At 45.5% G+C, this 23,237-nt stretch overlaps 1 long non-coding RNA gene across 1 annotated transcript; it reads right to left on the reverse strand.

The window, feature by feature from the left end:
* Window positions 1-10,405: 10,405 nt before the first annotated feature.
* LOC146354908 (uncharacterized) lies at window positions 10,406-16,023 on the reverse strand. Its single transcript, XR_014787435.1, has 4 exons — window positions 15,880-16,023; window positions 14,557-14,658; window positions 12,704-12,811; window positions 10,406-10,971 (listed from the first exon to the last, which is right to left on the reverse strand). It is a non-coding gene; the product is annotated as an uncharacterized LOC146354908 (long non-coding RNA).
* Window positions 16,024-23,237: the final 7,214 nt, after the last annotated feature.

The following is a 23,237-nucleotide window of genomic DNA, read 5'->3' on the forward strand; positions in this document are numbered from 1 at the left end:
GGTCCTAGTCTACTGCTAGCATTCTGGCCATTTTTTCTTCCTAAAAGCACACCTGTGCATAAACGTTGTTTTTTCTTTTAAACCAGGGATTGCTGTGGTTGGCTGTACTGGCGGCAGTCGTGGAAATGGGGTTTTGTGGAGGAGTGAGATTTAGGATCATCCCAGACATTTGGGGGAAAGCGAAGATTTAATTCCAACATGCCCCAGCCACCGCAGTATTGATGTGTTCATGGAGGTTGCAAGGGAAATGGCCCCCTTTGGTCATAAACAGCAATAAAGTGATGCTCCAAGGCAATGGCCCTTTTCAGACCATCACCTGCATAGACCGAAACTGCAGGGCGGAGGGTGTGTGTGTGTGTGTGTGTGTGTGTGAGGAGAGCAGAATTGTGCCCACTGCCCCCCTGGCCCCAATCCCTGTGCATGTGCTTGCCCTGCTCCTAACTTCCATGAAGACGGTTTGAAAGGTATACAGCTGTATGTGTGTAAGGTCATGCCACTGGGGGCTCTGGGTGGTGCAGGATTTCTGATTGTGCGATGAGGTGATGAATGTACAGCTGTCTGTTCGCAGAAGCCCCTTTCGGACCTCCAGCTGAATGTGCGGGGCCAACAGGCACAATCTGGCTTCCCCTTCACGCATCCAGTCTACAAGTGAGTAGGGTATCCGAGACCGGCTGGGGTGTGCAGGGAGAGGCTTGCAGGGTTCTGAAACATAACAAACATTCCAGGAACAATACATGGGCTTCCAGAGGAGACTTTTGTCATGAAATTGCTCCGTTCACAGAATTTTACAGGTAGGGGATGGGGCGGGGGTTCCTGAAATGGTGGCCTTCCATTTGTAACCCTCCTGCATTTTCTCACTGCTTCTTCCATCTTTTTTTATTTCCACAGAAAATCTGTGGAGGAAGAGACAGAATAACTGCACAGTTTCTTTGGCCTGATGGCGCTAGGAGCCTTCAGTCTGGAAGCACCCTAAGGACTACCTGGTTTTAACTGTGAGCAGCTATGTTGGATCCTTTGAGGGGATGCAAGTGTCCAGCTTGAACGTAAGTCTAGAAACCTGAAATTCACCTGGCTACTGATGCTGCTGGAGCTCTGAGCAGGACACCCCAAGGAAGCCTTTCATGCACCATCTCCTAAACACAGAGCCAAGCTTGAAGATTAAATTTTTATTCATTTTATTTATGTATACAACTTTCAAGGAACCCAAGGTGGCTTACATGATCCTCCTCCTCTCCATTTTATCCTCACAACAACCCTGTGAGGTAGGTTAGGCTGAGAGAACCACAAAGTCACCCAGTGAACTTCATGGCAGAGGGGGACTAGAACCCAGGTCTCCTGAATCCCAGCTCAGCTTTCTGACCACTACACTACACTGGCTCTCACTTACACACTTACAACCATGCTAGTTGAAAAAGCGCAAAGCAAGTTAACAAAGCACAGGTAGGCCCTCCTTGGCCTAAAGCAGCATCGGTCACCAAAGCTACAACAATGACCTACTCTCCAGGCCTGTTTCTTGCCAGCCAGCTTCAGAGCTCAACATGGTTGCTCTCTGCCCAAATTCAAAACTGCCTCTTTCCCCACATTTGCTTAGCGCACGTGCACGCACACACGCACACCCTCCCAGGCAGAAAACAATAATCATTCTCCAGTCGCACCTTGGCAGGTAGGTTGAGTTGCGTTACTAGCTAGACTTGATTGCCTATTTCTTAGTAGTCTTTTAAAAAAAAAACCTCTTTATTTTAGTTATTTTTCTTTTAGACAACAGTTGCAATGAAGAACACAGCAGCCCATCATGAGCAAAAGGGACACTTGCATGTAATAACTAGAAACTTTGAAAACATAACAAAAGGGCTATAAAGAGCTAGATACAGATCAAGGGATTAAGTATAATTGTAACAATTTGTAATGTGTCATTCAAAAGGGGTAACACTACTCTAAACCCAGATAATTTAGCAGTAGTCTAGTCGGGGAAGACTGATGGAAATCTTATCTGGATGTTTGTATTTCCACTCTGCAGAATCTACTTTGGATAAGAAAAGAAACCACTTTTCCAAGAAATTGTCAGTTATATTTGGGGTTGGATATCCCTGCTGGCTGAGTAGATACCTTGTTCATGGGAAATACTTCCCAAGTGGCCACATCAAAACAAAAAGGGACATTTTGAATAGCGGGACAGCACGGGCCCTGACACGACAGTGCCGTTCAAATCTGCAGCAGATCCTGCTTTTACAATGAACCCCAGATCAGCTCAGGATCCACAACAGAGCCCAGATTTGTAAGGTGGCAGGCAATGCCACTCCTGGGGGCTGGGAGATCTGAAGGAAGGGGAAGAGCCTCATCCCAAGCCCTGCTGGGCCCACACCAGCAGGATGCAAGGGAGGGAGGACGTTGTGTGGGGCTTCCCCCCTCTGTTTAGTTTTTGCTTTCCTTGATGATTTTCCTCCCATCGGAACCAATGAGAGGGAAATAACATATGCTAACTACAGGGTTGGCATATATCCCCCCCCGCCATGTTGGGGGCATGTCTGAGGACCTGGAGGGCTTTGGATCCTGTGGATCCCTGTATCTACCCATTATGCACTTCCTGACCCACCCCCTTGCTGCATCTGCCAATGCTGGAACTCCGCCAGAGAGGCTGGGGCCACAAACATTTCCTTGGGGACTGGGAGGGGGCATCTGAGGTGCGGACCCCCCCCTCCAAGGGTGGGCCTTTCTCTCCTTCCTTGGAGGGGAAATATGAGCTACCTAGTGGCCCCTGGAACACCCTCCAAGAAGCCATAGGATTGTTCCCTTAGATATTATTAAATGGATGCTTGCATTTATTTAAAACATTTATATCCCACTTTTCTACCTGGGGGGCAGGGAGGGGGGAGGGCAGTCACATCAATTTCAAACACTGCCATATAATAAAACAGATTTTAAGTAAAATACTAGGACTGCAAATATTCAAATATACAAGACACCAATACCATCAAAACGAACGTACATTCCTCCCTAAAGTCTAGGAGGCCAGAACACAGATTAACCTTAAGCTCCTGGGAGAGGGCACTCCACCAAGCCAGGGCAACCCGTAAAAAAGCACTGCTCCTTCCTGTTAACAATTGGACATCCCCAAAAGAGGATACCCAGTGCGAGACTTTCAGTGAAGATCCAGTGCAGTTGGCATAGCCTGCCTACAAACTCCCCCCAGCAGGCATGCTGTGGCATTCTGTGTTAGCTGCCTCTTCCAAACCATCTTCAAGAGCAGCCCCACATAGAGTGCACTGCAGTAGCCAATCTATGAAGGAACAAAGGCATGGATAACTGTTGTATGGTTACAGCTGTCTGCACAGAGATGGAGCCGGTATTTCAGATGTAACAGATAAAAAACTCTCCTGGTTTCTAGTGATGGGTGAACTCCCCTTGAGTCAGTTTCCACTCACATTGACCTAGTTTGCATGAGATGACAGCCCACCATGGTTTAATTTAACTGCAGGGGCTCTCACGTTGTTCTGGGCACCCACAGGCACCATTCTTGCATGGCACCTGTAGGCGTCCAGCTTGCCATGGCTTGTTGTGTCATGTGAACCCTGTCAGTAGGGATTGTTAGAAGGTTAGACAACTCTCAGATAATCCATGGCTTGTCTTAGGGTTATTCGAGGGTGCTGTAACCGCCAAACAACCCCTGCCGCATGGGTTTGCACGATATGACAGGCCACGGCAAGCCAGGTGCCTGATATGACACAACAGCTCCCACGGGCAAGTTAAGCCACGATGGGCTGTCATGCTGTGTGAACGTTTACTTTGTGTGACCTCTCCTTGCAAGCCAAAAAACGCAAGATGAAACAAAATTCACCTGGAGTCTGAGTGCTCACAAGAAAAGATAATAAAGGGTGGATTAGAACATGCCCTCTTCCCCACACATGCCACTTCCTGAACTTTTAGTCCAGGGGTGGCAAACCTTTTCCAGCTGAGGGGTGGAATCCCACTTTGGAAGGGTTTCAGGGGCACATTCCAGCACTGGGTGGGGCTAAGGACACCAGACAGGACCAAGGACAGAGGTGAGACACCAACAATTTGGGTATTTTCCCACCAAGCATAGAAAACACAGATCAGTTCTAAGCAAGCCTGCATGGACATGCGCTCCAGTGCAACAGTTCTCCTGCCTGCAGAAACAACACTCAGTGCTATGCAGGGTTTGTAAAGATTAATTACCTTTAGATCCCCTCTTCTCTCCCATCACAGGTCAGAGACAACAGCAGAAGAAGGTGTGGGCAAGACAGGGAATTCCTGGGAATCACATCCAGCTCACTGGCCAGAGGTTTCCCATCTCTGCCTTAGTCGCAGCACCACGCTTCCTCCTTTCCTCTCCTCTCCAACATACCCACCAGTGGGGCAGCAGCGTGGTGTCTTTCTCCACCTGCTTCTTCAAGAGCAACAGTGCATCAAGGAGGACACCCAAGTTATATACCTGCTCCAGTAAAGCAACACATACACCCCAGTGCGGTGCCCATGGGCACTATGGTGACCACAGAGACCTCCAACAGCACTCATGAAGGGGTCCCCAACATGGCATCTGTGGGCACCCGCAAAACTTTTTTTTTTAAATGGCCCTTAAGAAAAAATACGTATATGGATGATATATATCCATAGCAATGAATACATATGAAATCCATACAACTTTCTAGGAATTATACATTGGCTTCAACAAAAGCTGACTAACTATCCAAATAAGTATCCATTTGAAGGTGGTGCCTATATGCCACCTGTTCAGATATGGAAAGCATTGTAAGGTCCTCAGTCCATTGCATTATAGGAGTTGGGTGTTTATGCTTCCAGTGTCCTAATATCACCCTTTTAGCTGTCAAAAGGGCATGGAGAATCCATTTACACTGACCATTTGTTTGTTCCCATGAAGCAGGTAAATAATTTAAAAGAATATATACATCAGTGAATATTAAAGACTGTTCCAGTACAAATTATATCTGTGTAATAACCTCCTCCCAATAAGAAGCAACGCCTGGACATTGCCAAAACATACGTTTAAAAGAAGCATTCACTGTATTGCATGGCCTGCAATTAGCCAAATTAGACATCCCTTATTCAAGAGACGTTGTGGTGTCCAACAGACATAAAACAAACATTTGTGTTGAATAAGATGTAGCCTGGGATCCATAGACGCAACAGGTAGATGCCAAAGTGGCGATCCACTGATTAGGCCTTTTCTGGTGGTGCCCACAGCAGTTTCTCCAATTCCCAGATGTGTCCACAGATCCAAACAGGTTGGGGGCCCCTGACAGACACCACTGTAGATGACATTACCCTAGACCTCCTGGCTGCCCTGTCAGCATAATTTCTAATTTATCTGGATACAACCTCAGCTTTTAACCTTCATCCACCTGACTACAGCTTCCAGACATTGAGTCAGAACAGTGACAGCTTCTCCCACTTAAAGAAATATAGAACTGCATGTCATCAGCATATCAATGATGCCCAAAGCTCTGGATGATCTCTCTCAAGAGCTTTATATCCAAACAAATTTAATATATTAAATAATATAGGTGATAAGACAGTCATCTGTCTTTGCAGGGGAGGGGGAAGGGGTGTCAATGGAAAATATTAAATGAGACATATTTTCAGCCAAACCAGAACTACATCGAAAGTCCAAAAGAACCTCAAGGCCCTGGGCTGGATCTAGACTCCGCTATACTTAGAGAAGACCCACTGAAATCTGGCTCCAACCCCCTGTGTTTACATTACTGACTGATAGATTAATGTTACCTTTGAAAGGCAAAATGTTAAACACTTCTCAAAGAGAAATGAATGGAAAGCTCAGGAAAGTGATGAAGATCCCGCCAAAGATACGACCCTCAAAGCAAAGCAAACCAGCTGAACGTGGATCTTCTTCTGAGATGCTTTCTGCACACAAAACAGAGTGTTGTGAGGCTCGTAATATCTTGCTTTTTAATTTGGAGCCTTGAAACTGGGCAGCTGAGATTGAAACTTTCCCTACATAAGTACACTTTGGAGATTCTCTCCCATTGGATCTTTTTTTTAAATAGTCGTAGTGGTGGTGGTGGTAGTAGTAGTAATAATAATAATAATTTTAAAAACCAAACCTATGCCTCTTTTGGCCCTGCATTCTGCTTTGCAAAACTGAGCACCAGCCCTGCATCTTAACTGAGTTTGGTCATATCCTCTCCTGAAGCTGAGCCTCTATCCTGCTTCTCCCTGACTGTTGTGAGTTCTTTAAATAACTCTTTTATTGGTTGGTTGGTTGGTTTATTGTTAACCACCCTGAACAACCCAACAATAAACCACTGGTTCTCAAGGTGGATTGTTCGAGAAAAATAAGCCACACTACATGGTTAACAAGCCACCCTGTGGAAAATGTCCTGGGTTCAGACAACACACTAACCCATTGTCCAACAAACACGGTTCAACAACAACCCACAACACGCTAATGTGAGTTAGTGTGTTGTGCAAACTCAGACTATATCACATGGGTTCTCTAATAGTGGCTTCCTCTCCTAAATTTGGTCAAATCCTGAAAAGACTTGTAGTTGAAATTTATACTGACTTTTAGCATGGCATTTTAACATGGGACTGGTCCTTGTTTTCATGGTCCTAGGACTCTGTCTCACCAGTCCTGTTCCAGTGTGGATGTTAAACAATTGTGGGTGAGCAAATTTTTAGTTACAGGCTAAATAAACAATAAAGCTGTCATACAAGACTGACCCCTGCAAGGGTTCACATTATTGAGAGGACTGGGACATTTGTTCGTGGATTTGCAATGAAACTGAAAACCAGCTACCTCTCACATTAAATTAATTTTTAGAAGACAACAGCATGGATGGCCAAAATAGGCCAAATTACGGTGTGCAATATGCAGTGAATAGACCTACATGGGTCAAAGTGAGTTGGCCCCCCAAAAACCTTCTCTCCCCTGCAATCATAATTATTATTTTGTGATTTGGTGTCTGATTCTCACAAGTGTAACAGATGCTAGTAATGGCATGGTGGCATTTATGTCTCAGCAGACTTTACAGGATTTAATATGTCTGCAGAGGCTGAAATAAACTGAAGGTGACTCAAGGGAAATGGGTGTTGTGGGGAAGGAGCCGCTGCACAAGGAATGGCAATGAAGGGATTTCTGTAAGTGAAGTGCAGAGAGGGCAGGCGATGGGGATTTTGAGCTACAGGTTCAGGCCTTCCTTTGCAACTACAAAATGGTCCAGCAACATCAAGACTGGCTTTGAAGTTGAAAGGTATGATTTTGGCAGGTAGGAGATGTGCCATTTAAAACAGGGGTAGGTAACCTGGTGCCCTCCAGCTGTTTTGGGCTACAACTCCCATAAGCCTCAGCCAGCATGGTCGATGGTCAGGAATCTGGGGAGTAGCAGTCCAAAACATCTGAAGTGGAACAGGTTGCCTACCCCTGATTTAGAATGACTGGAAAGCAATGGAACCACCAGGTTTATCCACCATCCGCTACAATTCCAAACTGTCTTCTTCTTTTCTAAACTAAGAAGCCCCCAGTGTTTCAGCCTTTTCTTGCAGGGAAGGTGCTGTCACCCCTTGATCATTTCGTACATCTTCTGTACTTTCTCTAGAGCTATGACATCCTGTTTCCGATGGGGCTACCCGAACTGCACACCGTCTTCCAAATGCAGCTGCATCATGGAGTCCTATCAAGACACGGTAATACTGGCAGATTTATTTTCAATCCCTTACTAACAATTCCTCACTTCTGTGTCTTATCTTTATTTCATTCCCTATTCCTATGAGTGGATTTAACCACAGAGCGACCACCCACGGCTGCTCCTTTAATCCATGGGCTAACCAGCCGGGCACCATAAACGCTAACACCGTAAGTGGTAATGAAGGCCAGTTTCTCCAGCTGAAGGAGCATAGGGTATACTGCCTATATCAGTATTAAGCCACTGTAAGTGTCACGATATCCCCTCAAGAATTCTGGGAATTGGACTTTGGTGTGGTGCTGAAATGGCCTGGTAACGATCCAGGCCCCTCCCCACATCACCTCGCAGAACCACAATTCCCAGGGTTCCCTGGAAAAAATGCGAGATTTAAAACCAGTTTAAGTCTGTAGTGTAGACATATGATCTGAAAACTGTGTGGTTAACTTCTTTTTTCTTTTTCCTTCAGTGACCAGCTATGAACATGTTATAGACAAAATCAAAATCATGATTTAACTGATTAATGGATTAAAAAGCCCTTTTGCTTTATTAAAAGGGGTGTCCCATTTTACCAGTCAGAAGATTTTAAAATGTATTGCTTTTAATAAAGGTCCTTGCAAAAACTGGATGGCAGCCACTACTTTGAGGAGACCTTTTCTCTTCACTCATACACAGGAGGAAATATCTCTTCTAAAGTAATACACAAGGTGTGTGTAATAATCTAAAAACAAAGTATGCTTTTTGCTCCAGAACAAATGCTTTACTCATATGCACATTGGACTGACTATTTGATCAAACAGTCAACTAAAGCTCATATGTTTAAATGACTAAGGGTGCAATCCTATGCATGTTTAGACAGAAAAAAGTCCTACAACTGGGAGTTGTAGGACTTTTTTTTCCTGTCTAAACGTGCATAGAATTGCGCCCTAATGTCCTTTAGATTGGATGGCAGCCCTCCAAATCAGAGAATCACAGAGCAGGATGGGACCAACACGCTGTCACAACCTTATACAAAAGGCCATCTTGTCCACCAGCCTCCCACTGAACCAGCTGTGCTATCTCCCTAGACTGATTTATGTCCAATATTGTTATGTATATCACAATGGATCTCCTGTTAGATATTCCTCCTGGTCTCACTTCTCATTCTCAAACACAAAGGTAGAGGTTATATGCCCAGTTGTACGCATCAACCACAGTATCCGTCCACCAAATGGCAATACGGTTGTATGGATTAATTCTGTGTACCAAATGTTTGGCCCCAAAAGAAGCCCTCGGGGCTTTCCACTTCAGTGGAAACAAAAATCATGCCTGTTTAGGTATGAAATTCCAAGCAACACAAGAGGTATTATATTTAAACCTCTTCCTTTACAGCCTGAGGTCTCCCACATCTGAGTTGCTCCATAACTCATGCTCCATCCATCTTCTTTCCCATTCAAAATAATTTTACATGGCCATTTAAAAGTAAGCAAGTCAAATTTTGAACAGAGGGTCAAAAAAGAAGCGAGTAATGAAAAATGATCAAAGGCCGACCCCCCAAAAAGAATGGCAAATCATAAATGTCAATGGGGAGTTGTCATAAGCCACTCATGAAAGATCTAAGTGATGCACCCTGGGCCTCACACTCTTGTACAAGGGAATAAATGTAAGAGGGAAGCTTTCTGGAGGCCACAAAACTGGCATTGTCTTTGTGCGTGCCCTGTCAGCTGACAGCCGGACATATGACTGCAGCTGGAGTGATAGATGGGGGCTCAGAATTTCTCTCCCTGTCTCTCCAGTCTAACAGTGGTTTCCGTAAGTTAATGAAAGTTGCACAATACAGCTGCCAACTGCCATGCCGGATATATTTTGCAACCCAGGCTGCCATGCTACATGAGTAGGACAATATACCCAGAGACTTTGGAGGAAGCCATGAGGAAGTCCAGGTGCAAATTTTTTGAAAGGAAAATGTTTTAGAAGCCAGTTCACCCATTTGTATACAGCTGCTATGTGGACCAGCAGTTCTGAGTGATGACTGGATGCTCCAGATGTCCACAGCGAAGAGCCATATTTGATGGCTGATCTTCCCTACTGGTGAGGGAGAAGTCAGATCTGACTATAATCCTAGTGATGCTAGAAAAGAGAGCATGCCAGTGGTATGAACCATTGTGAGAAATAGCTGGCTGGGACAACTGGTAACACTTGTATTTTTCATCCATTGCTATGTCCTTCAAGAAGGATGTCCAGGAGCTCTGTAACACACCAGCCAAGTAAGTCTTTACTGGGTTCATTGTCTGGGTTCTGTCACCATGGAGGATACATCTGATGTTTTATTGCATTGATGGAAACATAGGCCATGACCACTCTCTGCCACCTTCTTAAGTGGGGGAACAGGAAAGGAACCTTGAATAAAGCAACAGACTCTCTTGTCCTCACATGCTGGAGAAAGCAATCTAAGACGTGTAGGGTTATATCTATCTGCTCAGCAACTTTGAAGTTAAAGTAGTATAGAGATTGAAGGTCATTTAGGAATTAAGCCTGTCACTCAGTTAAGTTCCATGTGTTTCAGTGTCTAGTGAATCTAAAGTATGATGGATTATCTTTGTGGGGAGGGAAGAGAGAAAGAAATGGGGATTTCATGGAAGATATATTTATATTAATGTCATTTGTGATGTGCTATATTTTTAAAACTCTACACATAATCAGAGAGCTTCGGCTCTGGGGCGGAATAGAAATGTAATTAAAAAAATCATAGTTATTAAAATAAATTATTTTAATGTATATAGCTCTGTCAATGTACATGGCATTTTATAGCATAAGCAATAACAACGTTCCCTGTCCCAAAGAGTTGACAGTCCAAATAAGTTTTAAAATAACTCTGCTCTTTCACAAATCTCAGGGAACAGAATGACAGCATAAATTAGGAACCCACAAAAATACTGATGATCTTCATCCACACATTCATTTCCTCCAAATATGCCACAGACAGAGAACATCAACAATCAGCTTTCACAGACCCCAGAGTATGAGAAGAGAAACCTATGGCCTATACAAATTGGTCTTTGTGGCATACCTCCTCATAGTTCTGTTTCATAGGCAATCCTCCCATTTCCAATTCATCTCTAATGGGACAGTATACCAAGGATTGTCTCCCAGAAGACATGGACAGCACCATCACCTTCCCGTCTTTGGAGCATCTCCTCCAATTCTGCAGTTATTCTGAGTTGCTTTTAAGCTGTGACATGACTTTCCAAAGAGATGAAGCAAATCAGTGCCAGTTCCATCATCCTGTTGTACTCTGGACATTCTGGATAAGTTCCTTCCAAGAGGGGGAAAATATGATAAATTTTTATCCCTGCAGTCATTAGATCACAAATCATTATTTGAGGCATATCTATAGTTAGATGGCTGCAATCTTGTACACAGTTACCTGGGAGTAAGTCCCACTGAATTCAGTGAGGATTACTTCTGAATAGACTTGCATAGGATTGCGCTATAAATGAGAAAGAGGTGGCGGGCAAGGGGGCTTGGATCCTAAGATAACTTAAAGAAATTCATGGAAGGAAAATTTCTTGTCCCCTCAGCTAACTCTTCCCTCCTGCAGCCACCTGTCCCCCCCAAGCCTCTCTGGAGGGTTGGGGACCCTTCCGAACAATGTGGGAAAGGGAGCCCCAGGATTATAGGATTTTTCAGATTCCCCTTCCAGAAGCCATAGGCAGTGCTACAAGTTTGGGAGGGGGACGAAGATCCAATCCCTCCCCATGCCCTCTTGCAGTCCCCATGGAAAGAACCATGTTAGTGGCTCCTGCTTTCTGATGTCGCAAAGGTTACATTGGATGACCTTGTATAAGTATAAAAGGGGGCAATCCAGTGGGCAGGGAGGGAGAGGCTAAGATCCGCAAAACCCTATGGCCTCTCCAGCCCCTCTCCCCTCCCTTCCCCTGGCAGCATGACTCCTCTAGCTGGGCTCAGTGGCTCAAAGTTAAAAAAAAAAAAGGGGGGTGGGGAGGACGGGGAGGTGAAAATCGCCTCCATTGCTCCTCCCATCCCGCAGGCAGCAGCCCAGCAAGGCCAGCAATCTTGGAAGCCTCCCACACCGCCTTGCCATGGCTCTAGTGGGAAATTCAGTAGCGAAGGGGACAGTCTTTTGCCTCTGCAGAAAGTGATTCAATTCACATTTAGACTATTGCAATGCAGTCTATGTGGGGCTACCCCTGAGGAGTGTCCAGAAGCTTCAACTGGTGTGAAGTGTGGCAGCTAGGCTGCTAACTGGTGCACAGGGCCTTATTACGCCTGTCCTGAAAGACCTGCACTGGTTGCCAGTTGCTTTCCCGGTGCTGGTGTTAACCTTTAGAACCCTAAAGGACTTAGGACTTGGCTGTCTAAGGGACTGCCAGTCTTGCTATGACCCTGTCCCGGTATTAAGATCTGCAGGAAAAGGCCCTTTTGAGGGTGCTGCTACCCACAGCACCCAATTTGTCAGGCACATATGAAAGGGCTTTCTCCTGCGTTGTGCCCAAACTGCGGAATGCGCTCCCTCAAGAACTATGGTTGTTGTCCTCCCCGCCCCCATGCTCTTGGTCTTCAGAAAGTGTGTAAAAACACATCTTTTCAACGTAGCCTTTTAAGTTATGTAGTTCTACTGTTTTTGCTGTTCTTGTTTTGTTTTATTGTTTTAAATTGTTGTACGCTGCCTTGATGGCTTTTTAGCAGATAAGGCAATGTATAAATGTTAATAAATAAATAAATTTGACCTAGCCTACACACATGGCGGGTGGCAATTTATTAAAAATCCATCCATCCATCCATCCATCCAACAGAAAAGGTAACACTTTAGAACCAATGAAAGTCTACCCTCATCCCAGCTATATACCCAGCCAAAATAATAAAAGCTAAGATAACCACTTGTGCATCACCAAAAGAGAGGGAATGTATCATCCAAAAAGAAGACAAAAGGGGACACAGTTTTGCATAAAATCGGCATATGCTATTCTATATGTTTAGATGCTAATGTAAAAATAACAACTATCATTTAAATAGAAATACAATACATTTCACAGTAGCAGGGAAGACGGTGACTGGGGGAGGGGGGTCTTCACGACAACAGAATGAGAAGCTCATTGGGGCACTATCTGGATTTTCATGGAATCAGCTTTGGTCTGTCAGGAACACACGAAGCAAGAAAAGCCAAGTGTTCAGTACCTTAAAAATACGGTTTTCAAGGGTCACACAGTGTTTGAAAAGAACATACTTCTGGGTGGGGTGGGGTGGGGGGAATAGAACAGAACATCATCAAACTGGCAGGGGCTGCTCAACCAATGTGAGAGGCTTATTCCCGGCCCATGTCCAGCCCACCCACCCCATTACTACATTATTATGAATGGAGAGAACTAATCTTTCCCCATGTGTGTAGATTTCCCCAAACAAGCCCAAATCTCCAGTGCAGCATCTGAAGGTTCCCTATGAGAACATCCCCACTGCAATTTCGCTGCATTCCAGCAAACTGTCATGGAGTTATCCCTCTCTCCCCTGTTCTCCAATGTGTGCCCTTTTCAATGAAGAAATCCAAATTACCAGTGCATCATCTGAAGGCTCCCTATGAGAGCATCTCCCCCCGCCCCAATTTTGCCATATTCGAGCAAACTGTTGTGGAGTTATTGCTTCCACCACCCCCTTTCTCTTTCTCTGGGCACTTTCTCCCAGCTTGCAATGACAGGCTCCCATGACCTTGCCAGATTGGAGAAATTACTTTACGTAACATCAAAGAAGTGACTTTACACAATATCGGAGATGCAATTTAACACAACAATGGAGATGCAAAGTAATGCAAACATCAGAGAAGTGCATCGTCATGGAGGCTAATTACTGGTGAAATGGGAGTGCAGGGCGATGCTGATGGCTGGAAAAGCTCAGTGAGGTCACGACCAAGTGAAAGACACACTCCTGGGCAGGGCTATCATGCCGAAGTAAACATGGAGGATAGGGGCACACAGCACCAGCAGTGCGGAGTGCCTGAGTTAAAGAAATAAAATGGAGTAAAAGTAGTCTCAGAAAATTCGGCTTTTCCACCAGAAATCTCCAGGTGGCTGCAGATTGGCCACTTCATCATCTGCCACGAACAACCTCGAAATGCTCCCAGTTTGCAGCACATCCCCCATGAGGCCAGCCCCCAGGTGACTACAGGCCTGCTCAGTGTGCTGTCCAGATGCTAACTGTTGTTGGGTGACGTCACAGCCCCTGCTCTCCTTTCTTCTTGTTCTTTATCTTTAAACCATTCTTGATCTGGACAGCCCTTCAAGTAGAGTACTGTCCTCTGTAAAATAAGACACATTCCCCACCCCCATCCCCCAGTTTCAGGTAGGTTGTCCATTCAAATATGTTAAGGTGCCATATGTTTACAGGTATATGAACTCTTCCCTTTAGTCATTTATTTTTAATCAGTAAAATAGCTGCAAAACTGAACTGGGGATTGGTGATGTCATGGGCTCTAGCCATTAGGTGCCCTTCACAGCCAGTTTTCCTCTAGTTCCAAATGAACCATGATGAAAACTTGGGGAACCTTTTTCAGAGCTTATCCTCTGTCAGAAAAAGTGATGTTTATACTGAATGCAGTGAGGATGTATTCGAAATGGCTGCACCATTCTCAAAATACGACATCTGCCTTGGTTACTGAAGTGTTGGGGGGTAGCTAGGGAGGTAGAGACATCACTGCATGAATAGCGCGTCTTCTGCAGCTGATTTTAACAGGTCCTTTCAGTTGTGGGCTCTGAAGATTTCTTCAGTCTGCAGTCAATGAATGGAGGGTAGAGAATTCTTTCGTGAGCGAAATGAAAGCCAAAGCAGCTGTTGCAGGGAGCCAACTATCCTAAGTGTCAGATAGGCTCAAGTGACTTCTGAGACCTACCTGATTGCTGGATTTTCTGCTTTTCTTGAATTGCAACATCAGCAGCAGCCCTGTGGTCCTTGCGCACTGCTCGCTTGACACGGACTGGCTTACGCGCTGCAGCTGGTAAATGCGAGACCACAGTAACACAGCATACAGTTCAATCCCTGCTACAGATATTTGCCTTGTAGGCTTCAATTTTAAGAAGTGGAATCTGAGCATTCCCTCCTCCCCCGCTTTTTAAAATCCACAGCTAGCTCTCAGGTTTGTGCAGAACAGTAAAGGAGGCAAAATTACTGAGTAGCATTATATTTAACTTGCCTATTGCAGCCTCCAGAGCCTTCCCTTGATTCTTGACCCCTAGTCATTCTGCTCACTGCTGACCCTTGCGGAGAGGCCTGCAAAGCCCAAATCTATAGGAACATGCTTAGCTCTGTATAAATTTAGCCTTTCAGCTCCTTCACACTTTTAAACAGCTTCTAGCCATATGGGATGCTCATTTACCCAGAATGCGATGTCCTGTGGTTCTTGAGGGTGGCATAATGATCCCCAGAATTCCCTTTTTTTGGTATGGAGTTCATGACGCCAGACCTCCCAGGGATTTGTTCATGTTGGGCTTGTCTGGGAGCAGCATGCCTTGCATTGGGCCCTGCTTGGATTAGTCAGCTCATCGTTCCTTGAATAACGCAAGCAAGCAAGCAGGCAAGCAGGCAAGCAAGCAAATAAATAAATAAGGTTAAACACTGGTGGTGCCAGGTGGGCTGTATTCATTCCAAGAGTTGAAGGGTTCATCCAGACTGTAGCTTCCACAGATGCAGTACAGCTGAACATAGGGGAAGTGAACAAAATGGGTACCTCGGAAAAGCAAGTGCTTTCCTTTAGTCTCATATCTTACAGCAGCCTTCCCCACTCTGGTGCTCTCCAGATATGCTGGACTACAGCTCCCATAATTCCCAGCCAGCATGGTCAAGGCCTGGTGACAATCATTGTCACCCCAAACCTAGTGCCATGGGCACATGTAGATTGGAAAAGGAGGTGGGGATCAGCACAGAACGAAGCGGTGGCTGGTGATGGACGGGTGCGGACTGCCAAGGCTGAATGTGCACTCCCTGCTCATTTAAAAACAAAGTAGATAAAGTAAATAAAGTAAAGCAGCAGCAGCAGATGGGTGATGGGAATTATTTGGTAAAGATGCCTCCTGTTAGAAAGGCAGTTTAGCAGAGAAGAAAGAAAGGCAGAGCAGAGCAGAATGAGTGTTTACCAGTCTCACATGCACACAAGGCTAAAAACAAAAAGAGACCACACCCTTCTTGTAGTGAGGAAAAGGTTAAATGGTTTACTCACAATTTCTTGCATAAAAGATGCAGGTACAACAGAGGGTTTTAAAAGCAGTCTGTTCAGTCCATTTCTTAGTGTTCTATAACACTGGCAGGAGTGAGAGACAGCAAACACACCTCCCAGCAATGGAGGAAGTCAGAGAGAGAGAGAGAGAGGAAGGGGAGGAGCAGGAAACCACACTGTAGGCTACGCAGATCCTAAGGCTAGCTAGGCCCAAATTCCCCATGCATTAACTAGCTAACTGCAACACTGCCCCCTTCCTGTACCTTGCAGATGAGGTTGCAATATTCCCAACAACAGGAAAGAGAGCTGTCGCCATCTTTGGCATCTCCGCTTGCTGCTGCTTTCACCAGCTGGACTGGGTCAGGCTTGGCCACTCCTTCCCCCACTCAGAGGCTGCTGGAACCAACTGGGCCATTTGCTTGGGTGGGCAGTTGGTGTCATCTGCCTCCCCCCCCCCCCCCGGCCCGAACCTTTCTGGCTGTGGTGGGAATGATGCTGTCAGATTCCAGCAAAGTGCCAGGAGGCCAAGACCTCATCCCATCCGGTCAGCAAGGTTTGGCTGCAGCTGTTTCCTGCGGGTTGAAGTGCCAGGCTATTTCCTGAAGGCTTGCCATGACCTATTCTTGATGTCTGAGCAGCCCACGGTAGTAGATTCATCAGCTCTGGGTATGGTGTTGTCATCTGCACCCCACCCCCAGCTTTAGTGACCAGCTAGAGTGGCCATGTGTCCTTCTTTACCGAGGACAGTCCTCTATTTGAAGGTGTCCGCTGTCCAAATGGCTGGCCAGTCCTAGTCAGTTTAAAAAGAAAGAACCCTAAGAAGGTAGAAGGTAAGTTGCCCATGTTAGCACCTGGAGAGCAGCCTGAGTGAGCAGACAGGCACACAGGACATCTGTGGGTCACAGTCTTCTCCAGTAGAGAGGGGATGTATTGTATTTCTGTTTAAATCCTAATGAGTATTTCTAAACTTGCATCTATACATAGCATTTTACAAATGTCATGCAAATCTCTGTGCTGTTTGTGCTCTTTTGGCAATGCAGAAGTCGCCAACCTACTTTCCATGCCCCAGGTTTCTGCTAGGCCTGAGAAGGTAGCGGTCACACCTGATAAGGTCAATAATCAGCTGCATTACAGCCACTCCCTAGAAGATGTTTCCGATTGTTAATGAAATATGTAGCTAAGGGGGCTTGCAGGTGGAGGACTCCTAGTGCTACCACTTCAGAAGCCATTGTGTGCAGCTATTCCATCTTCTTCGCCTTGGTGGATTTTCTGCTGCAAGAAAAATGACAGAAGAAGAGGAGGGAAAACACAGGAGGGCTACAGCTGTAAGACAACAATGACATCTCCCCAACCCCTGCCAGTAAAATTCCATGAATGAGGCATGGTGAGCGCACACTACAAGCCTGATCTGGAAGCGCCCTAAGATCTAGTGCTTGAATTTGCTTTTGTCCTCATCTCTTTAAATCCCCTTTCCTTTTGTGACATCTTTTAGATCGTAAACTTCGGGTAGGGACTGTCTTATACTGAGCTTTGTAATCTGCTCTGGGAGTCTCCTGGCCTCTTGGGGGTGAAGTTTCACACTGTATGCATACAGCAGCTTTTCCCAACCTGGTGACTGCAACTCCCATCAGCCTCAGCCAGCAGGACAATGGAAGTGGTAGCCCAACCCATTGGGGGGTGCTGGGATGGGGAAGGCTGCCGTATACAGTATGCATACAGTTTGCTGTTTGTAGAATTGGCCAGGGGGAGGATTTGGGAGAGGCAGTTCTAGCCCAAAGGTGGTGCAGGCAGCGGCTGTTAGCACTGAGGGACGCCAGGTGAAGGTACTTCTATTCCCTGTTTCAGTTGCCCTATGTGTAAACCTCACAACAGTGTCAAAAGACCTAGTTTGCTATTAAAAAATAGAAGCAGCATTATTTTGGATGAAATAGGTAATTCAGTATACAGTATAAAAATTAAATGTGGCATTTTCAGATAGGGAAGGGAACCCGAGAAAACTGTTTAGTTGTTCGATCATTCACACAGTGTTCCAATTACCCCACGGGCCTGTCTGTCTGGCTAGGCCTGTGCCCTCTGCCCTGCAGGAATTGCTGTTCTCTTTCCCCTTCTTCCTCCACGGGCAGCAGACAGGGCAAAACTAATAATCTAGATGCAGATTTAAAGTGATCCTGATTAGGGAAACCCCTAGCCCCTTAAGAGAGCAGATTCTTGCACTGTTCTGCCTTGTAATCCAATAGGCTCTCTCGCCCTTTGCAGGAAAACAACAATAACCAAACCTGCCTTAGGGCACAGGCATATATGTCTTGCCATGTCAGGAAGTTAAATGTGTTTTAATGAGTATTTTGACACACTTTGCTTTGATTTTACTAATGTTACCAAGGTAGCTGTGAGAAAATGCTTCATCCTTCCTCTCACCGCTGGGTTCTCATTTGTGTAGACTTGCTGCATGCCCAACACTTTCTAGAAAAGAATCTGAGATTTGTGTGCCTGTGTGCATATATATATATATATACAGACACACAATAGGGTGGCCACATATAAATTGTGAAAAATGAAAACATGCATCACCAAAGAGATGACGTAAGAAGGCTCATATTTGCATAAATATTGCATATGCTAATATATATGTAAATATGCCAATTGTGATGTAATTACTATAAGCTAAATAGAAATACAATACATCTCACCATACTCAGAAAGACCGTGACCAGGTGACCTAAAGGTCACTGTTGATGGGAGAACTCAAGGGTCCTGCTCTCCTTTCTTCTTGTTCTTTATCTTTAAACCAGCCTTTGACTGGACAGCTCTTCAAGCAAAGGGCTGTGCTCTGACAACCCGTCAAGCAAAGGACTGACCTTCATCAAGTAGGGGCACAGAGCCACCCACATTATTTTCCACCTTCTAGGGTTGCCAGCAAGAGAGGGCAGGGCCTCTGCACCTTTCATACTTATGGAGAACAGGGAATTGCAGCAGGTATAAACTGGCCACGCAAGCTACAGCTGCTGAAATTCCCTCTTCAGCACAATTACTAAAGCGGCAAGAGCCCCATCTTCTTTTGCATCCGACCACCCTACCACTCTGTCCCTGAGGGTGAAAGTTGATCATTTACAGCTTGATCAGGGAACTCTGTGATGCACAAAACCCAAAACAAAATTAGCATTCTGAAAAGGGGGGAAAAAAGCAGTGGAGACTGGTGGCTCTATGGCAGAAAGCGAAGAGGATCTAAAGAGCCTCTTGTTGAGGGTGAAAGAGGAAAGTGCAAAAGCTGGTTTGAAACTCAACATTAAAAAAACAAAGATCATGGCATCTGGCCCCATCACTTCCTGGCATATAGAAGGGGAAGAAATGGAAGCAGTGACAGATTTTACTTTCTTGGGCTCCAAGATCACTGCAGACGGTGACTGTAGCCATGAAATTAAAAGACGCTTGCTCCTTGGGAGGAAAGCTATGGCACACCTAGACAGCATAGTAAGAAGCAGAGACATCACCTTGCCGACAAAGGTCCGTCTAATCAAAGCTATGGTTTTCCCAGTAGTAATGTTTGGCTGTGAGAGCTGGACTATAAGGAAGGCTGAGCGCTGAAGAATTGATGCTTTCGAACTGTGGTGCTGGAGAAGACTCTTACGAGTCCCCTGGACTGCAAGGAGGTCAAATCAGTCCATCCTAAAGGAAATCAACCCGGAGTGCTCATTGGAAGGACAGATACTGAAGCTGAAGCTCAAATATTTTGGCCACCTAATGTGAAGAGAAAACTCCCTGGAAAAGACCCTGATGCTGGGAAAGACTGAAGGCAAAAGGAGAAGGGGACGGCAGAGGATGAGATGGCTAGATAGCATCACGGATGCAATGAATATGAACTTGAGCACACTCCGGGAGAGAGCGCAGGACAGGAAGGCCTGGCGTGCTATGGTCCATGGGGTCACGAAGAGTCGGACACGACTGAACGACTGAACAACAACAACAACAACAATAAATCCATTCTGGGCCTCAGATAGAATGAGTCAGAACTCTAAAGGAGCTATCCAAAGTGCTGAACCCAATGTCCGAAATGGGCCCAGCACCTTGGATAGCTCCTTTAGCATTCTGTCTGGTTCTGACTAAAACCCAGAATGGATTTACAGCCCTGCCGAAATCGAAGCCACCAGTCTCCACTGAAACAAGGGATATCTGCACCGCCAGGAGAGGCTCCGGAGACCAGTTTCATGGGCATGTTGTCTACTGCTGACCAGCCACTGGATGGACAGGGAGCGGGGGAGGGGAGCCTTCCTCGCAGATGACTGAACCTAAACAGGCTGCTGGAGTCTCGCCACGTCTGCCGGGCTGCAGGCTCCCCACTCTTGACTTACACAACCTCCTTTTTCGTCAGATCCTCCAACTCCCCAGCACTTTAAATGTGGCTTCTTGTACTGACCTTGGGGTTAAAGCAGAAGCCAGTGGCTCCATCTAGCCATTTGTGCTCCCCTCCCAGGCTGAGGCCGGTTGCTTGCAGTCCGGCCTTACCCCTCTTTCCAAGGTCGCTCTCTCACTGGGGTTTTCCGTTGTTATTTCCAACTCTGCTTTCTGTGACGGAATCTCTCATCTCCCCTGAGCGGAGGAGAGAAGAACTCAATTTGAAAGCGTCAGCACGATGACATGAGCATGTTATTAACTTCCTGAAGTTTCAGAAACGCCACTCCATTTGGCTCCAAAACAGCAACCTGTATCCTCCCAGCAGCCATCGCTACGCACTCAACTCTGGCTTGCATGGAAAGAACGGGCTGTTGTGTGTGTCATACAATTCCCACTGTATGCACAAACCCTGCACAAACCCTGCACAACTTTTGGACTGGTTAAGCTGCCCATACGGTGTAGCTTAAGCTTTCTCAAATAATTTCGTAATCATCACTTGGTGCCTGGCATGCACTCTTAAAATAAAGGCATGGTCAGCAAAGGGTTGCAGTTATAACTCAACCAGTTGCCAAGATCTTCTGCTGCTTGGGCAGAACAGTAAATGCCCCCCCCCCCCCTTAAGTCAAGGCACATAATAACCAAGACTAGCCTAGTTATTTTGTCACCAGAGGCAGAAAATCCCATAAAAAGGGATTTGTGCATCCTCTCCCTAAAAATACAACTAGGGTGCAATCCTAGGCATGTTTAGACAGAAAAAAGTCCTACAGCTCCCACTATTCCCCAGCCAGCATGGCTGGGTGAAGAATGCTGAGAATTGTGGGACTTTTTCCTGTCTAAACATGCCTAGGATTGCACCTTTAAATAACTAACAACTTGTTGCCCTTCATGACACCCAAATCGTGAGGTGGGCATCTCACTCTGCCTAATGGTAGGGGTGGTCCTGCCAGTGCCAGCGACGTCAGGGCTTGTGGAGAGGCGATCTTGGTGGCTGTTCCTCACTTAAGAAAGGAAGGCAAGAGCTGAGGCCTCAGGGTAGAAGCAGAAACACATATAATTTGGTAGCCTGTGTCACATCTTCTCCCTCTGTAATATATAGTGAAAACCTGCTTTCCTTATGCTGTGCATTGTCTACTCCCAGCATGCACCATCATCAGCGGCAGCTAATGAGATGGTATAGGAAATGGGATGGAGAAACTCAGTGCAGTGATATTAGGACCTAGTACATTAGATATTAGAACCCAGGTACATTTTTACTACATCTTATGGAGGAAGGTAACTTGACAGGGGGCTGCTGTTCCTGTCAACTGCCCCATGTTTATCAAAACATGTCTTGGGCAGGCCCTGGCAACTGCTTTAGCTATAACTGCAACCCCTTGCTGACTATGCCTTAATTTAGAGAGGACATTCCCTCACTTTGCAGGAATTGGCTGGGCCAGCCCTACCAGTTAGGCAGTGGCAGGTGGCAGCTGATTTGGGTGTCATGGAAGGCCGCAAGTTATTTAATTTATTACTACTGTATTCTTAGGGAGTGTTCAGCCTTTAGTGTTACAATTTTGTGCAATGCTTTGGACACATTTTAGCCCCTCCAAGAGCCCAATGAGCAAAGTACTAGCACCTAGGTGCAACTTTTAACATCCGCAGGGGATGTTTAAGCACGTTAGTGCAACTAGGCCAACAATATAGACCCGAAAATATAAGCATGCACACACGGACACAAAGAACAGCTTTTAAAAAATACATAAAAATTAAAAAGAGCTTAGATGTAAAACCCCCCCCCCCCCATCCCCACAATTTCCCTGATGGTATGAAATCAGTTAGTGTGTGGAAAGAGAAATCCGTATAAATGTATAACACTTCAAATTCACAAATTCTGCTTATAAATCTGACAGTTGCCTAAAGGTTACACACACACACATTTTCGTGAGCTTAATATATATCAATACCAAACTTTACATTACAGGTAATTTCCCGCTGTTTGTTCGTTTATCTAAAACCATTTATATCTTACACATCTTCTATATATATAAAAGTCAAAAATTGTGTGTGGGTTTGTAGGTTTGTGGCTGGCTGCAGGGCCGTCTGTAAGACAGGGCCTAAGGGGGAGTTGCCCTGGGCCTAATCACACTGCAGGGGCCACTGAGCCCGCCATTTGGGCCCTAGAGTTGCTGCCACGTTTAGTTCACATTCTCACTTGCCGGAGTGTATGACAGGAGTCACTGGGTTACATTATTACTTTGTTTATACTTTCCCTTACTAACAAGTACACCCTCTCAATCATGGTACAGGCCAGGTTTCTGATTTCAGCTACCAGTCATCCTATTGGCTATCTTTCATTCTATTGGTCTCTCTCCCATTCACTCTGACTTCCTTCACCTTGGATTGGCTGGCTGCCGTTTGTTCCCTCCCCTTTACTCATGGTTTCTTTTCTGACTGTGGAGGGCACTTTGTTTCTCTCCCCTGTTCCTGCAATATCCAGCAAGGAAGCCTCTGTTGAACATTTTAATAGTGGTATGAGATTCAGTGCGGATTATATTGTAGTAGTGCTTACAGATTCAGTCTCTTGCATTTTTAGTAGTGGTTTTTATTCGATCTGCGCATTATAATTGCTGTGCTTATTTAATCAAGTCTGGTGGATTCAACTTGTCACTATCTTATGGGGCCTTTCTGAGAAGCGTAAACCTACCTTAATGTGTTTCTAACAAATAGTGCCTATGACAGAATTACATCCCGGGCAACGCCGGGTATATCAGCTACTTTTATATAAAATGAATGCTACAGACACAATCTAGTCAAAGTTAATTTCCTTTTAATTTCTGTTGATTTCAATTGGAAAGTTAAGGAGTCTCTCCTACTTAAACCAATGAGGCTTTAACAGCACAATCCTATGCATGTTTACTCAGAAGTAAGTCCTACTGAGTTCCATGGGGCTTATTCCAGAAAGGTGTGAATAGGATTGCAGCCTTAAATGTTTA

The sequence above is a fragment of the Heloderma suspectum genome, chromosome 2 (assembly GCF_057233095.1).
Source record: "Heloderma suspectum isolate Gila_16-S chromosome 2, 16-S_ref, whole genome shotgun sequence".
Classification (NCBI taxonomy): domain Eukaryota; kingdom Metazoa; phylum Chordata; class Lepidosauria; order Squamata; family Helodermatidae; genus Heloderma; species Heloderma suspectum.